Source organism: Oncorhynchus kisutch, unplaced genomic scaffold, assembly GCF_002021735.2.
Source record: "Oncorhynchus kisutch isolate 150728-3 unplaced genomic scaffold, Okis_V2 scaffold2047, whole genome shotgun sequence".
NCBI lineage: Eukaryota > Metazoa > Chordata > Actinopteri > Salmoniformes > Salmonidae > Oncorhynchus > Oncorhynchus kisutch.
Window position 1 is genome coordinate 8992 of NW_022263992.1, and position 17907 is coordinate 26898.

Genomic DNA, 17907 nt, shown 5'->3' on the forward strand with positions numbered 1-17907 from the left:
ACACACACAGACACACATATAGATGGCATTTCAACCTGAGAAGGCATTTTGGCCTGAGCAGAAATGGAAGCATCTTCACTCATATCACTCAGCACCTGTCTTTCCCAGCCAAAGGTTAGCCCAGCCACCTGCAAGGCCTGACTCTGTCACCTGTAATATGTAACTTTTTGGGCGACCCAACCAAATTCACATTGAAATGGGAGTTATAGATCTGTCATTCTCATTGAAAGCACATGTGAGAAGCTGTGCTATTTCTGTGCTTCGCATTCTTACATTTTGTTTTAGAATATTTTACATTCTGTTTTGTGCACCAGCTTCAAACAGCGCAAAATACAATCGTTTTGGTTACGGATAATACACTGCTCAAAAAAATAAAGGGAACACTTAAACAACACAATGTAACTCCAAGTCAATCACACTTCTGTGAAATCAAACTGTCCACTTAGGAAGCAACACTGATTGACAATAAATTTCACATGCTGTTGTGCAAATGGAATAGAAAACAGGTGGAAATGATAAGCAATTAGCAAGACACTCCCAATAAAGGAGTGGTTCTACAGGTGGTGACCACAGACCACTTCTCAGTTCCTATGCTTCCTGGCTGATGTTTTGGTCACTTTTGAATGCTGGCGGTGCTTTCACTCTAGTGGTAGCATGAGACGGAGTCTACAACCCACACAAGTGGCTCAGGTAGTGCAGCTCATCCAGGATGGCACATCAATGCGAGCTGTGGCAAGAAGGTTTGCTGTGTCCAGAGCATGGAGGCGCTACCAGGAGACAGGCCAGTACATCAGGAGACATGGAGGAGGCCGTAGGAGGGCAACAACCCAGCAGCAGGACCGCTAACTCCGCCTTTGTGCAAGGAGGAGCAGGAGGAGCACTGCCAGAGCCCAGCAAAATGACCTCCAGCAGGCCACAAATGTGCATGTGTCTGCTCAAACAGTCAGAAACAGACTCCATGAGGGTGGTGTGAGGGCCCGACGTCCACAGGTGGGGGTTGTGCTTACAGCCCAACACTGTGCAGGACGTTTGGCATTTGCCAGAGAACACCAAGATTGGCAAATTCGCCACTGGCGCCCTGTGCTCTTGACAGATGAAAGCAGGTTCACACTGAGCACATGTGACAGATTTGACAGTCTGGAGACGCCGTGGAGAACGTTTTGCAGCCTGCAACATCCTCCAGCATGACCCTCCATGTGCTTGCCAGAGGTAGCCTGACTGCCATTAGGTACCGAGATGAGATCCTCCGACCCCTTGTGAGACCATATGCTGGCGCGGTTGGCCCTGGGTTCCTCCTAATGCAAGACAATGCTCGACCTCATGTGGCTGGAGTGTGTCAGCAGTTCCTGCAAGAGGAAGGAATTGATTGATGCTATGGACTGGCCCGCCCGTTCCCCAGACCTGAATCCAATTGAGCACATCTGGGACATCATGTCTCGCTCCATCCACCAACGCCACGTTGCACCACAGACTGTCCAGGAGTTGGTGGATGAGTTGGTGGACCTTTAGTCCAGGTCTGGGAGGAGATCCCTCAGGAGACCATCCAGACCTCCATGGGTTGATAAATTTGATTTCCATTGATAATTTTTGTGTGATTTTGTTGTCAGCACATTCAACTATGTCAAGAAAGTATTTAATAAGAATATTTCATTTATTCAGATCTAGAAGGTGTTATTTTAGTGTTCCCTTTTATTTTTTGAGCAGTGTATATTTCACAATGGTTTTGATGGTACAATGATTCACTACACGGTGACTGATTGTTTTGTCACATAAACCTAAATTTGCCGAACTATTAGAATTTTAGAAATCGTATAATATCTATTGTCTTTGTGTGTGTGTGTGTGTGTGTGTGTGTCTGTAGTTTTCTTTAAAAATACACAAATATTGAAGATAATGTCAGGATCAACTCCTGAATTTGGCCATGCTCCTACAGAGGCAGTTACAACAGCTAAAATACAATGTTGGCTATCATGCAAATAGTCATTGAAAACATCAGGTAGGTCCCGATGTTCATGGAAGCTAATGTTGTTTTTCCTAGTGGCTGAGTTAGCATGTTTCTTAATGTTGACACAATTAGCAAATACATTTGTTTTCATCACTGACGGAGGATACATATTTGATGACATAAACTGTTGAATCAATCACATTTGCTTTATTCCACACTTTTTTTAAATGTACAATACATTTTAATATATAACAATATAGAATAGTAGAGAAGCAACTGTTATACAGAGTGTAATATGTAATGGAATACATTTAGTCAAACCAAGCAAAACAGTCAGTTATAGGTTTTAATTGTGAGACTGAGGTGATAGAAACATATCACAATAAACACTACTTGACATAAAGTATGTGGACACCTGCTCATCAAACATCTTATTCCAAAATCATGGGCATTAATATGGAGTTGTTTCCCCCCTTTGCTGCTATAACAGCCGTCACTCGTCTGGGAAGGCTTTCCTCTAGATGTTGGAACATTGCTACGGGGACTTGCTTCCATTCACCCACAAGAGCATTAGTGAGGTCAGGCACTGATAGTGAGCGATAAGGCCTGGCTCGCAGTCAGCTTTCCAATTAATCCCAAAGGTGTTCGATGGGGTTGAGGTCAGGGCTCTGTCCAGTCAAGTTCTTCCACACCGATCTCAATAAATTATTTCTGTATGTATCTCGCTTTGTATATACGGGGGCATTGTCATGGTGAAACAGGAAAGGACCTCACAAAACTGTTGCCGCAATGTTGGAAGCACAGAATTGTCTAGAATATCATTGTATGCGTTAAGATTTCCTTTCTCAGTGACTAAGGGGCCAAGCCTGAACCATGAAAAACAGTCCCAGCCCATTATTCCTCCTCCATCAAACTTGACAAGAATCATGTGTTTCGCACTGCCGGATGGTTAACTCATTTTGACGATCTGACTTGTTGGAAAGGTGGCATCCTATGACGGTACCACGTTGAAATTCAATGAGCTCTTCAGTAAGGCCAATCTTTTGCCAATGTTCGTCTATGGAGATTGCATGGCTGTGTGCTCAATTGTATACACCTGTCAGCAACGTGTGCGGCCATCCATACATTTGAAGGGGTGTCCACATACTTCTGCTTATATAGTGTATCTTCATAATTTCAGATAAACAGCTAAACAGCTATACAACGACAAAATAAATGGCAATTTTCACGCAAAAACAATCACCCTTCCCCGCACACTATTTGTGTGAACCCTAAACCACTTATAAAAAATGTCAAACCTCTAAATAGCATGAACAATATGATTAAAAAGAATGGAACAGCATGGTAACCAGAGTAATGCAAGATAATCATTCCCCTACAGTGGAGTTATCCTTTTCTTTAACCCTGATTCAGAGCAGTTTCCCAGCCCTGCCGAGGAGGCACTAACTAAATTTACCAAACAAGCTGAACAACAAAATAATGGAGCTCAGACTACACCTGAATGATCTCGAACAAATATCATCCTGATGTATTGCCCCGATGATCAACAGGATGATCTGGACTGTATGGCAGTCTCTCCTTTTCACCAGGTTCTTTCCCTCTTTTTCACGCTCTTTCTCTTCCCTCCATCCCCTGGACCTGGACCTGCTCAGCATCCTCAGAATGAAGACAGAACATCTCTCTTGATGAACAGGACCGCGGCGAAGATACCATAGTTGAATTTGATGCCACCTTGGGCAGAAACCATTGACACAAGAAGGCAAATTGTCAGCAACCATGAACGGTCAGAATGAACGGTCAAACCTTTGAGGAAGAGGACTTTATTGACCAATAGAGGCAGTAGAGAAGCTCCATGACAGACTGGATGACGGTGAAGTTCTCCTGGTTCACCTGGACTGAAGAGCCGCCAGCCACAGGTACCAGCTGTGGGTGCCCAGGCCCAGGAGGAAAATGAACATCTCCGTTCCCAGGTAGACTGGCAGACAGGTGGGACAACTCCAGGAGTCAAAATAATTGGAGGAAAAGATGAGTTTGGTTCCTTAATTGCAACATGTCCTCTGTTGCTTTAGTCTCGGAATAATAGGAAGCACTGAGTTCTAAGACCACAAAGAGGGCGAGATAATTAGTGGCTCTGAAGAGGTGTAACACTTAGTGTAAAACAAGTTTTATCATCACAGGATTTAAGACTGAAACACACACACAGATCATGTGGTTTTTACAAAATGATTGAAGTTACTGTGATTTTTCAAAGCAAGGAAAGAAATTGAGTTTCCACTACCTGCTGTGGCTTGTTCTTATCGGGGAAGAATGAGCGTCTATACTTCTGTCCAGGGGTTAGGATTTATCACCTACAGTATACTGTGAAGAGTTCTCAAAACAAGATCACACCCATCTAGACTAGCCTTTATTTGACTAATGTATTGGCTTTTGAATTGACGTGCATCTGCTGTTAAAATAGCCGTTATTCAAGGGATAGTTCGGGAGGCTCTTCATATTGGAAGCAGAGTCGTAAAAATTACATCCATGACTCTCTGGAAGTAGACAAAGGCCTCATTGCCTAAGTTCCAAACTATCCATTTAACATTAGGGGGGTCCATGTTTTTGGATGGAGTGTAATGGCTTTCTAGTAGTGTGCAGTGTCTTGGTTAGAAAGTTGAGTAAGGGTGACAGCCTTACAAGTCTTATGGACATTCAGTCCCCATACATTTAAATATCATGATGTAATCTTAGTGACAGACAAGGAACCTACGTTCAAAGTAGAACATAACATTAAGAAGAAGACAATCCATGACTTAATGCTGATGCTAAATGAATAGGGCTAGTCCCATATCCATCCACCACATCCTATTATTAATTGTAAAATTAAAAAACAAACCAACATTCACTATAAATGCCAAACAAGGGATGCAACTTAAGTTAACAACACCATAAAAGAAAACATTTATCTCAACAATTTATCAATTAAGAAATGACAATGTATTATCTGCCCTTTGCTGTGTCTACATATGTTTAAGCTACGGTTGCAGGCACTTAGAAGTTAGGCTGCACCGCGGTACTGGCAGAACAATTCTAATTAAATGTGTATTTAACACAACGCTCTACAGTCTTTTAGTGATAACTTGTCACAAACATGTACATTTAGTGCCCACAACTGTCTAACGTGTCTCTGTCCCTCTTCGACATGGCAGCCTTCCCTCTCTGTAGAGATGCAGCAGGGGTGAGACCATGATACTGAAAATGTTAACGATCATTAACAAGGGGAAGATATTGCAGTAGGAGACAAGACTGGATGACACGGTGGTGCAACCAACAACCACTGGGATGGAGCTCGCCAAGATAATCAACAGGTTTGTTAAGACAATTCCAAAAGCTCTCATCTTATGTGAGTCTGTCGTCCTCTGTTTCTTCTCTCCCCCTTTGCCCCCCTCTACCTCTCCTGGACCAGGCTGCTTCAGCACACGCAGGATGAAGAAGCAGCAGAGAGAAATTATGGCCAACCCAAGGCAATAGACACTAATGAGCACTTGATTTGAGGTTTCTTCATAACCCATTGAGGCGATTGGACAACATGCAAAAGCGAGCGACAGCAGCCAGACCGTGGTTGAACACACCACCCTGTACCTCCGGAGTCTGTACCTGTGGAAAGCCACAGGTTGGACCACCGCCAGGTATCTCTCCACACAGATGCAGCTCTGGATCAGGGGCCTGCAGGCCCAGGAGATGTAATAGAGGAAATAAACAACATGCAGTAACATGACATTCTGTACGAAGTAGTTGATCACCTCAAGGAGACCCTCGACACAGAACACCAGTTCCACTGCAAACAGGTTAACAGGGAAGACCTGGGTGGGTTTGAGACCTCCAGAGAGACTTCCACTCAGAGAGAGCCAGAGGCACCAGAGCAGAGCTGGCGTCCCCAGGAGGAAGCACAGGACCTGGGCAGCACCAGACAGCACTAGCCCAACATAGCCCTGGGTCAAGCAAACCCCCCAGCTGATGTTAGTGTGGTTTCCTGAAGAGACATTCATCCTTGTGGAACAATATCCGAGCCCACTGAGATACGAGAGAGGGGAGATTAAACAATGAATTACTTTATGTTTCAATATATTGTTGGCAAAATAGTGATGCAATAAACTGAAACAAAAATACATAAAAAAGAACTATATCTATTGTTATGCTAGTCAAGATATTGTACATTGTCTCAGAAAGTCTCAATGAAAATATGAGATGTAAAATCTTTAGCAGAGATAACATCCTCAATAATTATAAAATGTACCTTAACCTACCCTCGTTGTTTTTGTTCCTTGGACCTTGATTCACAATATTCCTAATTCTGTCCTCTGAGACCAACCCAATGGTACAACACCTACATGTATAAGTGATTTAAGCCAAAGCTCTCTGTCCTGTGTTCTTCCCAACAAGTCACGTGTTGTGTTATTTACATACGCACACACACCTATGGACATTGATAAATTGAGCAGCATTGTATGACCAGTTTACAGTGAGTCATTATATTTGACTAGAAATCCCATCAAAACATAAAATCAACAAACAATACAGACAAATTGCATATGCCAAATGCTTCACATTTACACACACACACACACACACACACACACACACACACACACACACACACACACACACACACACACACACACACACACACACACACACACACACACACACACACACACACACACACACAGCTTCAAATTCAACCTGCTCAGGGATTTTCATTTTACTCTGAGCAGAAATAGAAGCGTCATTCATAATACTCAGCACCTGTCAAATCATTTGGGCTTCAGACATACACAGTGTTAGTGCTGTTTGGATTCTGTCTCTTTATAAATGCATAGTGAATGCAGAATAGGTTTGCACTTACAGGTAAACCATATGTGATATCTCCATAAACAAATACATACTATACATTCTATGTTTAAAAACACATCCTTTCTCAAACATGTTTTATTTAATTTATGAATGATTGTCTACTGTAGAGTCACATATGTCCAGTTCGTAAGGAGTAAAAGGATGTGGGTTAGTAAGTAGTAGCTGGTAAATCAGTCACGGTAACGTATTGTAATGACTTCGATAAAACATAAATGAGTGAATGTCCACAACAGTTCTTGAATTCTCGAATAAAAATGTTTTTTTGAACCCGAACTCACAACGAACAGGAGGGCTTTCAGGGGGCTGCTCGAACACCATCTCTGCAGGGGAGCAGATCTCTCTAACAGCAAGGGTAGGGCAGGAGGTGGAGTCTTGGACAGAGGTGCCAGTCACGCTGGTGTTTGGCAGATATGATGAGCAGCTGCAATGCAAGCGCTTTGTTGAAGCGCTCGACGAGGCCATCACTCTGTAGGAGAAGCGCAGTACAGCGTGTCTTATGGGGCGACAGGTAGCCTAGTGGTTGGAGCTCTGTCCTTGGTATCCCCGACTGGGAACTGTGGGAGCAACCTGGAGGGCCCTTTCTGACTGTGCAGCTGTCACATTGGTGACAAAAGTCTGCCACATCCCTCTTCGGCTGACAGCAGTAGAAGCCCTGACGGAAGCGGCAGAGGGTTTTGTGTCCTCCATGTATGCCCTGGAGCATAGCCTGCCACAATGCCTTGGGGACCACCACCTGCCACCTGTTTTCTCATATAGCTGCTTCGATGCTTGCTGTAGCAGACCATCAGCCAGCCACAGAACCTAAAACTTTGACCATAGCCCTCTGGTTGTGTGTGAGAATGCCACCAACTCTTCCAACAGTGGCCTCTGCTGCACCTCCACCCACTGTAGCACCGACTTTAATCTGTGTCCTGCTCCTCCACCCACTGTAGCACCAACTTTAATCTGTGTCCTGCTTCTCCACCCAATGTAGCACTGTCTTTTAAGTCTGTCCTGCTCCTGTTGCTGCTTCCATTTAGCCACATCGACAGCTTGCAGCTGACAGGATACAGGCCCACTCACCTGGCATACTGAGGCACAGACCCACTCCTCCACACACAGCTCTCTCTCACAGGCCTCTTTCCTCTCACAGTGATGGCACTTACAGGGCATTACAGGGCCGACAGGACATGGAGTCGGCATTAGCGGGGTCGTGCCCCCACCCTGTGTACCACTGTGAAGTCTTGCATCTAAAACTTCTCCAACCAGCTTGCGACCTGCCCTTCTGTCTCTTTGAAATAAATTAGTCACTGGAGAGAGGAGTGGTCAGTTCAGGTAGTACTTGAACCATTTGATGGACTTCACTACAGCGAGAAGCTCTCGCAGAGTGAAATTAACAGCGCTCATGTTTGTTGAATGTTTTGCTGAAGTACGTTACCACTCTCTGCCCCGCCATGTCGGCCTGTGCCAGCACTCCACCTATGCCCACATTGTTCACATCTGTGTCCAGGATAAAAAGCAAGGTGGGGTCAGGGGGGTCAAGCACGGGGGCCCCGATCAGAGCACCCTTAAGGGTGTTAAAGGCATCCTGGCACTCCCCTGTCCATGTGAAACCCCATACTAACCCTGTTGTAGTATAAGGCCAGGCACAGGAAGCTCTCCAGTTGCTGCTGGTGGTCAGCTTCTGCTGGTCTCAGGCAGCTCACATGTTTTCTTCATAGTGCAGATTCCCTCTTCCCCCACTTGGTGCTCCACTTGGTTCTCAGAGTGGAGCTTCAGACGTATGGCAGCCACCCTCTCCAACACACACCGTAGCAACCCCAGGGCCGACTGGAAGGAGCTGCCATGGGCCAGATTGTTGTTGAAGTAGACCAGACACTCAGGTGATACCAGCCATCAACCTATCCATTTACTGCTCAAATGTAACTTGAGTGTTGCACAGGCCGAAGCGCAGGACCTTGAACTGTTGGAGAAAGTAGTTTTATCTCTGGTATCTGTGGCTCGTGGCACAAGCCAGGAGGTCCAGCAAAGAGAACCAGGAGGACCCCCAAACCAAGTCCAACGCAGCTGCCTGTAGTCAGCACAGCAGCCACCCACACAAGATGACTCATAGTCCAGCATCCTACTGTACAAGTAATTATTCCCATTATCCCCTCTCTGTGATTTGTGCCAGATTAATGCACATGTAATTGTGCATGTAATTGTGCATGTAATGGTGCATGTAATTGTGCATGTAATTGTGCAGAGCTGCACAGTTATGGGTCTGATGCAATGTCTGGTCTCACCAGGGTTACTGTGGACCCTGAGTCCACCAGCGCAGAGCAGGTCACCCCTTCCACAGTAACAGGGACATAACAAAAGTAAAGGGATCTTATTTGTTGCTTATTTTTTACTTCGTAGATGCTTATAATGTCCAGGGCATAACCTTGCCTGGTGAAACCAGATACACATTTTAAAACATCTGAAGTCAAGTAGAAAGGTGAACACTGCGATCAGGTTGATTCCACCAGGCTAATCATAACAACCATTGACCATCATTGTTTGTGTGAACAACCAGTATCTTTGATGAGGGGCCAGGAGCTGATCTACGCTGATTTGTCCGTCAATGGCGCTCTGGCAAAGACCTCACCTCTTCCTTGCGCACCAATGGCCGTCGATTGGTAGAACAGAATTAGGTAGGTTCAGTGTTACCTGTTCAAACTTCAACATAGTGTATGTTTGTGTTACAGATATCACCTGTCCTATCTGTCATTGGTAATAGAACAGTGGCTGGGTATGTTTGTGTTACAGATATCACCTGTCCTATCTGTCATTGGTAATAGAACAGTGGCTGGGTATGTTTGTGTTACAGATATCACCTGTCCTATCTGTCATTGGTAATAGAACAGTGGCTGGGTATGTTTGTGTTACAGATATCATCTGTCCTATCTGTCATTGGTAATAGAACAGTGGCTGGGTATGTTTGTGTTACAGATAGCATCTGTCCTATCTGTCATTGGTAATAGAACAGTGGCTGGGTATGTTTGTGTTACAGATATCACCTGTCCTATCTGTCATTGGTAATAGAACAGTGGCTGGGTATGTTTGTGTTACAGATATCACCTGTCCTATCTGTCATTGGTAATAGAACAGTGGCTGGGTATGTTTGTGTTACAGATATCATCTGTCCTATCTGTCATTGGTAATAGAACAGTGGCTGGGTATGTTTGTGTTACAGATATCACCTGTCCTATCTGTCATTGGTAATAGAACAGTGGCTGGGTATGTTTGTGTTACAGATATCATCTGCCCTATCTGTCATTGGTAATAGAACAGTGGCTGGGTATGTTTGTGTTACAGATATCACCTGTCCTATCTGTCATTGGTAATAGAACAGTGGCTGGGTATGTTTGTGTTACAGATATCACCTGTCCTATCTGTCATTGGTAATAGATCAGTGGCCGGGTTTGTTTGTGTTACAGATATCACCTGTCCTATCTGTCATTGGTAATAGAACAGTGGCTGGGTATGTTTGTGTTACAGATATCACCTGTCCTATCTGTCATTGGTAATAGAACAGTGGCTGGGTATGTTTGTGTTACAGATATCACCTGTCCTATCTGTCATTGGTAATAGAACAGTGGCTGGGTATGTTTGTGTTACAGATATCACCTGTCCTATCTGTCATTGGTAATAGAACAGTGGCTGGGTATGTTTGTGTTACAGATATCACCTGTCCTATCTGTCATTGGTAATAGAACAGTGGCTGGGTATGTTTGTGTTACAGATATCACCTGTCCTATCTGTCATTGGTAATAGAACAGTGGCTGGGTATGTTTGTGTTACAGATATCATCTGTCCTATCTGTCATTGGTAATAGAACAGTGGCTGGGTATGTTTGTGTTACAGATAACACCTGTCCTATCTGTCATTGGTAATAGAACAGTGGCTGGGTATGTTTGTGTTACAGATATCACCTGTCCTATCTGTCATTGGTAATAGAACAGTGGCTGGGTATGTTTGTGTTACAGATATCACCTGTCCTATCTGTCATTGGTAATAGAACAGTGGCTGGGTATGTTTGTGTTACAGATACCACCTGTCCTATCTGTCATTGGTAATAGAACAGTGGCTGGGTATGTTTGTGTTACAGATATCACCTGTCCTATCTGTCATTGGTAATAGAACAGTAGCTGGGTATGTTTTCACAGATACATGAGATGCAGAGAGACCTGGCAACATATTCACCATGAGGTGACTACTAATAATACAGCACAGCACAAATGTCCAGTAATAGATACACCATTTTAATTTAATGTATCACTGATGAACTCTGCCTCATCTCGGTTTATTTCTACACATGGGTTGGAGATGCTTTTGCCAGACGGCAGCCTCAGTCGTTTGATGGGGAGACCATCATTGAGTAGGATTTATCTGACCTGTTCAAGCTTCAACGTAGTACCTGTTTGTGTGTCAGATATGACCTATCCTAACTGTAATAGGACAGTGACTATGTTTGTACAGTATGTGTTCACAGAAACATGTAAGGAGACGTCACCTCCAATACAGTTGTGTCAGGTTGACTGGATGTCCTTTGGGTGGTGGACCATTCTTGATACACACAGGAAACTGTTGAGTTTGAAAAACCCAGCAGTATTACATTTCTTGACACAAACCTGTGTGCCAGGCACCTACTACCACAGTCAGCCCAAAGGCACTTAAATAGTTTGTCCTGCCAATTTACCCTCTGAAAGCGCATGTACCCAGTCCATGTGTTTGAATTTTATTATCTTTATTTAACTTGGCAAGTCAGTTAAGAACAAATTCTTATTTTCAATGACTGCCTAGGAACAGTGGGTTAACTGCCTGTTCAGGGGCAGAACAACAGATTTGTACCTTGTCAGCTCGGGGGTGTGAACTTGCAACCTTCCGGTTACTAGTCCAACGCTCTTAACCACTAGGCTACCCTGCCGCCTCGGGTCATAATCAAATGCAATTTGAGAGATCCGGAATCCAATCAACAGACTAATGCTGTATATGTTGGAAGCCCACATGATTTGATTAAGTAAGGTGAAAGCGTCAGCTCTTGCAGGTGGCTTGACAGACCTGTGGCTGGAACAGACAGGTGCAGACTGATGATGCCTGGCCAAAATGCAAATCCCTGAGCAGGTTGACACTCTATCTGTGTGTGTGTGTGTGTGTGTGTGTGCGTGTGTGCGCGTGTGTGTGTGTGTGATTCCCATGGAGAGAGTGGGAGGGGATGTAGTCGGGACGTTCCTCACCAGACAGTCAAAACCACTGCGTGCTCACGGCTATGGACTATTTCACAAAATGGCCTCAGGTCAACGCTCTGTCTTACCAGGAAGCAGAGACCATCATCAACGCCCAACATGGGGTATGTTCAGCAGGTTCGGCACTGAAGAGTCCATTCACAGCGACCAAGGAATACATTGGTTGCCCCATGTGGTCGCAGATGTGTTTGCACAAGACACGCACCACTCCGTTTCTCCCTCAGAGCAATGATCTCATCGAGTGGTTGCACAGCAGCTGGCCAAGATCTCTACCAAAGGCAGACGTGACTGGGACAAACACCTGCCCATGGTCCTCATGGCATGCTGCATTAGTGTCCAAGAGTCCACCTCCTTCATGCCTGCCCTTCTCGTGCTGTGGAGAGAGATCTGCATCCCTTCAGAGATGGTGTTCAGGCGGCCTCATGATAGACCTCTTGTTCCCAGGGGGCCGGACTGCAGTGCTTGACTTGGACTGAAATAGGTGTTGGCACTCATTTTGGGTGCCAGTACCAGAGATGGGACCAAGTCACAATTTTGCAAGTCCTAAGCAAGTGTCAAGTCTTAACCTTCTCAGGTCGATTCAAGTCACAAGTCCAATCACGGCTCAGGCTTAGACCCAGATGCAGACACAGAAGGCGGATACTATGAGTCTCAGAGTTTATTACAGTACAAGGGGCAGGAAATAGGTTAGTCGAGGCAGGCAAAGAGTCGAAATCCAAATCAGAGTCAGACAGGTACAGGATGGCAGGCAGGATCAGGACAGACAGAAAGGTCAGAACTGGGGAGACTTGGAAAAGCAAAAACTAGAATTGACAGGACAAGACGAACTGGCAACATACAAACAGAAAACTCAGGTATAAATACACAAGGTAATGGGAGACACCTGGTGGGGGTTGAAGACAGTTTAATAACAAGACTCTTTATTTTGCTTGAGTGTTTCGTGTAAATAAAATCATGAACACTTACCACGCTGTGCTTTGGTCCACTCTTCCTTCCACTGATGACGAGAGTCGTTACACACCCCAAGTTTGTAAATAGCCTAAAACAAATTAGATCACATTCACATTTTCTCCTAACACAAATAAATGGGAAATAGATATGCTACATAACATTACCAATTGGCCAGAGGGCAAGAGGGGACAGGATGCATTGGCAGTAGCTTATGCAGCTGCAGGCTGCAGTTGTTATCAGTAGCCTAGTAGCCTAGAGACTAAGACATCCTCTCATTTGTCTTCCCCTGCAGCTGTAGGCTGTTGCAACATTTCCATGAAGAGTTCTTGCTTGTGTATGTCGGGATTGATGTGTTATCACGTTTGCTATATACAGTACCAGTCACAAGTTTGGACACACCTACTCATTACAGTTTTTTTTCCTTTATTGTTACTATTTTCTAGATGGTAGAATAATAGTGAAGACATCAGAACTATGAAACAACACATATGGAATCATGTAGTAACCAAAAAAGTGTTGAAGAAATCAAAATAGATTTCATATTTTAGATTATTCAAAGCAGCCACCCTTTGCCTTGTTGACAGCTTTGCACACTCTCTGCATTCTCTCAACCAGCTTTATGTTTTTCCAACAGTCTTGAAGGAGTTCCAAAATATGCAGAGCACTTGTTGGCTGCTTTTCATTTACTCTGCGGTACGACTCATCCCAAACCATCTCAACTGGGTTGAGGTTGGGTAATTGTGGAGGCCAGATCATCTGATGCAGACCTACATCATCTCCTTCTTGGTCCAAAAGCCCTTACACAGCCTGGAGGTGTGATGGGTCACTGTCCTGTTGAAAAACAAATGTTTTTTGATAAACCAAAAGACCAATTTCCACCGGTCTAATGTAACTTGCTTGTGTTTCTTGTTCAATGCAAGTCTCTTCTTCTTATTGGTGTCCTTTAGTAGTGGTTTCTTGACAACGATTCAACCATGAAGGCCTGATTCATGCAGTCTCTTCTAAACAGTTCATGTTGACATGTCTGTGAAGCATTTATTTGGGAAAGGGGAAATGGGGATTCCTAGTCAGTTGTACAACTGAATGCATGCAACTGAAATGTGTCTCCCGCATTTAAACCAGAGAGGTGTGGGTGGCTGCCATAATCGACATCCACGTCTTCGGCTACAATCTGAGGAGCAGCTCTAATGAACTTCTCCTCTGCAAAATTGTCACTTGACTTGAGTCCACATCTCTGGCCAGAACTGTTTATATTAAGGTGCAGGACCACCAAGATACTTTTGGAGTAAAATTGTATTAGAAGTGCAAGAGCTCAAGCAGTAGAAAATCTCAGGTGCCGGTACTCAGCTTTGGTGAACTCCTGCCCAAGTCAGGCACTGGGAGAACACCAGGAGAATGCAGGGGGTCAGTGGTGGATGTAGGGGGTCAGGCACTGGGAGAACGCCAGGAGAATGCAGGGGGTCAGTAGTGAATGTAGGGGGTCAGGCACTTAGAGAATGCCAGGAGAATGCAGGGGGTCAGTGGTGAATGTAGGGGTCAGGCACTAGGAGAACACCAGGAGAATGCAGGGGGTCAGTAGTGAATGTAGGGGTCAGGCACTGGGAGAACGCCAGGAGAATGCAGAGGGTCAGTAGTGAACGTAGGGGGTCAGGCACTGGGAGAACACCAGGAGAATGCAGGGGGTCAGTAGTGAACGTAGGGGGTCAGGCACTAGGAGAACACCAGGAGAATGCAGGGGGTCAGTGGTGAACGGCACGGCAAGTTATACGATTTTTCCTTTGTTCTCTCTCTTTTCTTGTCCCGACAGTTACTTGTTGCTGTTTCTATAGTTTTTGCGTGGGCTAAGGCCAGACAGCAACCCGTGAGAGTTCGGGTTCAATAAACAATTTTTATATGAGAACTCAAGAACTGTTGTGGACATTCTCTCATTTATGATTTCTCGAGGTCATTATACAACATTACCACAACTGAAAGACAAGCTCCTACTTACTAGCCTACATAATATTACTTTACTACTGAATTATAACATAGTACCATACTATTAAAACAAACGACATATTTTAGAACATGATAAATACATTTAATACAAAAATATTAAACCTGTAAAAAATATATAATGAAGACATCACATATGGTTTACCTGTAAGTACAAATGTGTATGTCTGAAGCCGATATGATTTGATAATGTAAGGTGAAAGAGTCAGCCCTTTGCAAGTGGCTGGGTTAATCTGTGGGTGGGACAGAGAGGTGCTGAGTGACATTAGTAATGATGGTGTCATTCCTGCTCAGGCCAAAATGCAAATCCCTGAGCAGGTTGAAATTCCATCTGTGTTTGTGTGTGTGTTTGTGTTTGTGTGTTTGTGTGTGTGTGTGTGTGTGCATTGTGTTAATCTGCTTTGTTCATCATATGTTTTGATAGGATTTCCAGTCAAATAAAATGACCTGCTGTCAACTAATCATACAATGGTGCTCAATACATCAACGCCCATCAATGTGTTTGTGTAAATAACACAACACGTGACTTGTTAGGAAGAACACAGGACAGAGAGCTTTGGCTAAAGTCACTCATACATGTAGGTGTTGTACCATCGGGTTGGTCTCAGAGTTCTCCTTGAGAGAGAGGTACAAATATCACAAAGCAACGTCTGAGTTACCAAAGCAACTAAGGTAGGTTATTTTACATTTTAATATCATTGAGTAAATGATCATTGGCTAACCGTTTTAAACCGCATGTTTTATTTCAGTCTTTCTAAGATAATGCACAAAATATATTAAAGTATTTGTATGTATGTTGCATTATTATTTTCAGTGTATTAAAACATAGTAATGAATCCTGTAATCTCCCCTCTCTCATCTCAGTGGGTTCAGATCATTTACACAAGGATGAATGACTCTTCAGGAAACCACACTTACCTTGACAACTGGGATCTTTGCTTTGACCAGGACTATGTTGTGCCAGTCGTCTACGTTGCTGCCCAGGTCCTGTGCTTCCTCATGGGGACACCAGCTCTGGTCTGGTGCCTCTGGCTCTCTATGAGTGTATGTTCCTCTGGGGGTCTCAAACCCACCCAGGTCTTCCCTATTAACCTGTTTGCAGTGGAGCTGGTGTTCTGTTTCCAGGGTCTCCTTGAGGTGGTCAGCTACCTATTCAGCCAGAACATCATGTTAGAGCAGGCAAAATATATCCTTTATTACCTCTCCTGGACCTGCAGGCCCCTGCTCCAGAGCTGCATCTGTGTGGAGAGATACCTGGCGGTGGCACAACCTGTGGCTTTCCTCAAGTACAGACTCCGGAGGTACAGGGTGGTGTGTTCAACCACGGTCTGGGTCTTGTCTCTCACTTACGCATGTTCTTCTATCCATTTAATTGGTTACGAAAAAAACACATCTTATGTGCTCATTAGTGTCTATTGTCTTGGGGTGGCCATCATTTCTTTCTGCTGCTTCTTCATCCTGCGTGTGCTGAAGCAGCCTGGTCCAGGAGAGGTAGAGGGGGGTAGAGGTAGAGGGAGCGAAGAAACAGCGGACGACAGACCCACATAAGATGAAAGCTTTTGGGATCGCCTTAACCAACCTGGTCATCATTTTGACGAGCTCCATCTCGGTTGTTGTTGGTTACTCCACTCCAGTCTTCACTACTACCGCAATGTCTTCCCCTTGTTAATGATTATTAACATCTTCAGTGTCATGGTCTCACCCCTGATGAACCTCTACAGAGAGGGAAGGCTGCCATGCCGAAGAGGACTAGAGACACGTTAGACTTACAGTTGCAGGCACACAAAGTACAGGTTATTGAAACCAACTATACATAGGAAACAATAGAGCATTTTGTTAAATATGTATTGAATTCAAATGTGTCAATAGCGCAGCGCAGCCCAAACTTCTTACTGCCTGCAATTGTAGTTTAAACATATGCAGACATGGCAAAGGCAGAGAATAATTTGTGCAATGTTTCAATTTATAAATAGTTTGGATTGTTTTAATTTGGTTGCATTTATCAATAAAATGATTTTTTTTTTTTTTTTTGGGGGGGGGGGATATTTTATATGCCTTGAGACAATTGAGACATGGATTGTGTATGTATGCCATACAGAGGGTGAATGGGCAAGACAAAAAATGTAAGTGCCTTTGAACGGGGCATGGTAGTAGGTGCCAGGCGCACCAGTTAGAGTGTGTCAAGAACTGCAACGCTGCTGGGTTTCCCCATGTGTTTCAAGATTGGTCCCCTGCCCACCTAAGCAAACTCCACACAAATGTGGTAAGCATTGGAGTCAACATGGGCCAATATCCCTGTGGAATGCCTTTGACACCTTGTGGAGTCCATGCTGCAACAAATTAAGACTGTTCAGAGGGCAAAAGGGGTGCAATATTATAAAGGTGCTCCTAATGTTTTGTACACTCAGGGTATATACATACATATATAATATATACTATATTATCGACTTTGTGTAGTAGTGTGATGTTGTTCCCTTAGATTATGCACCAAGTTGCACACAAGGACCAATTCAAATAGGCCAGGTCAAGAGGGGATGTTAATAATTTGATAATAATAATAATAATTCAGTGTTTTTTTATTTAATTACAGTTGCATAGCTAATGTTACTTTTTTGGTGTACAAACACTTTTTCATATCAATATTGTACATATATTTGATAATAAAAGTTTTGTATATTTTGGTTTGGCCCATCGCGGGTTATCTGTATTTCCGTACCCCCTTATTGTTCTCTTTTGCCTGACCTTCGGCTAGCAAGGTATGTTGTCCTTGGCTCCGAAATTGTTCAATATAAAACTGTGGTAATGATACACAATGTGCTGTAATGCAACCATAAGTTTGTTACAATGTGGACAATATAAAAATGTATGTTAACA

The 17907-nt window shown here is 44.0% G+C and overlaps 1 long non-coding RNA gene across 1 annotated transcript; it reads left to right on the forward strand.

Annotated features, from left to right (window-relative positions):
- The first annotated feature begins 1827 nt into the window (after nt 1–1827).
- LOC116369018 (uncharacterized) lies at nt 1828–17591 on the forward strand. The gene is made up of 3 exons (XR_004208574.1): nt 1828–1845; nt 9138–9142; nt 17494–17591. It is a non-coding gene; the product is annotated as an uncharacterized LOC116369018 (long non-coding RNA).
- Nucleotides 17592–17907: the final 316 nt, after the last annotated feature.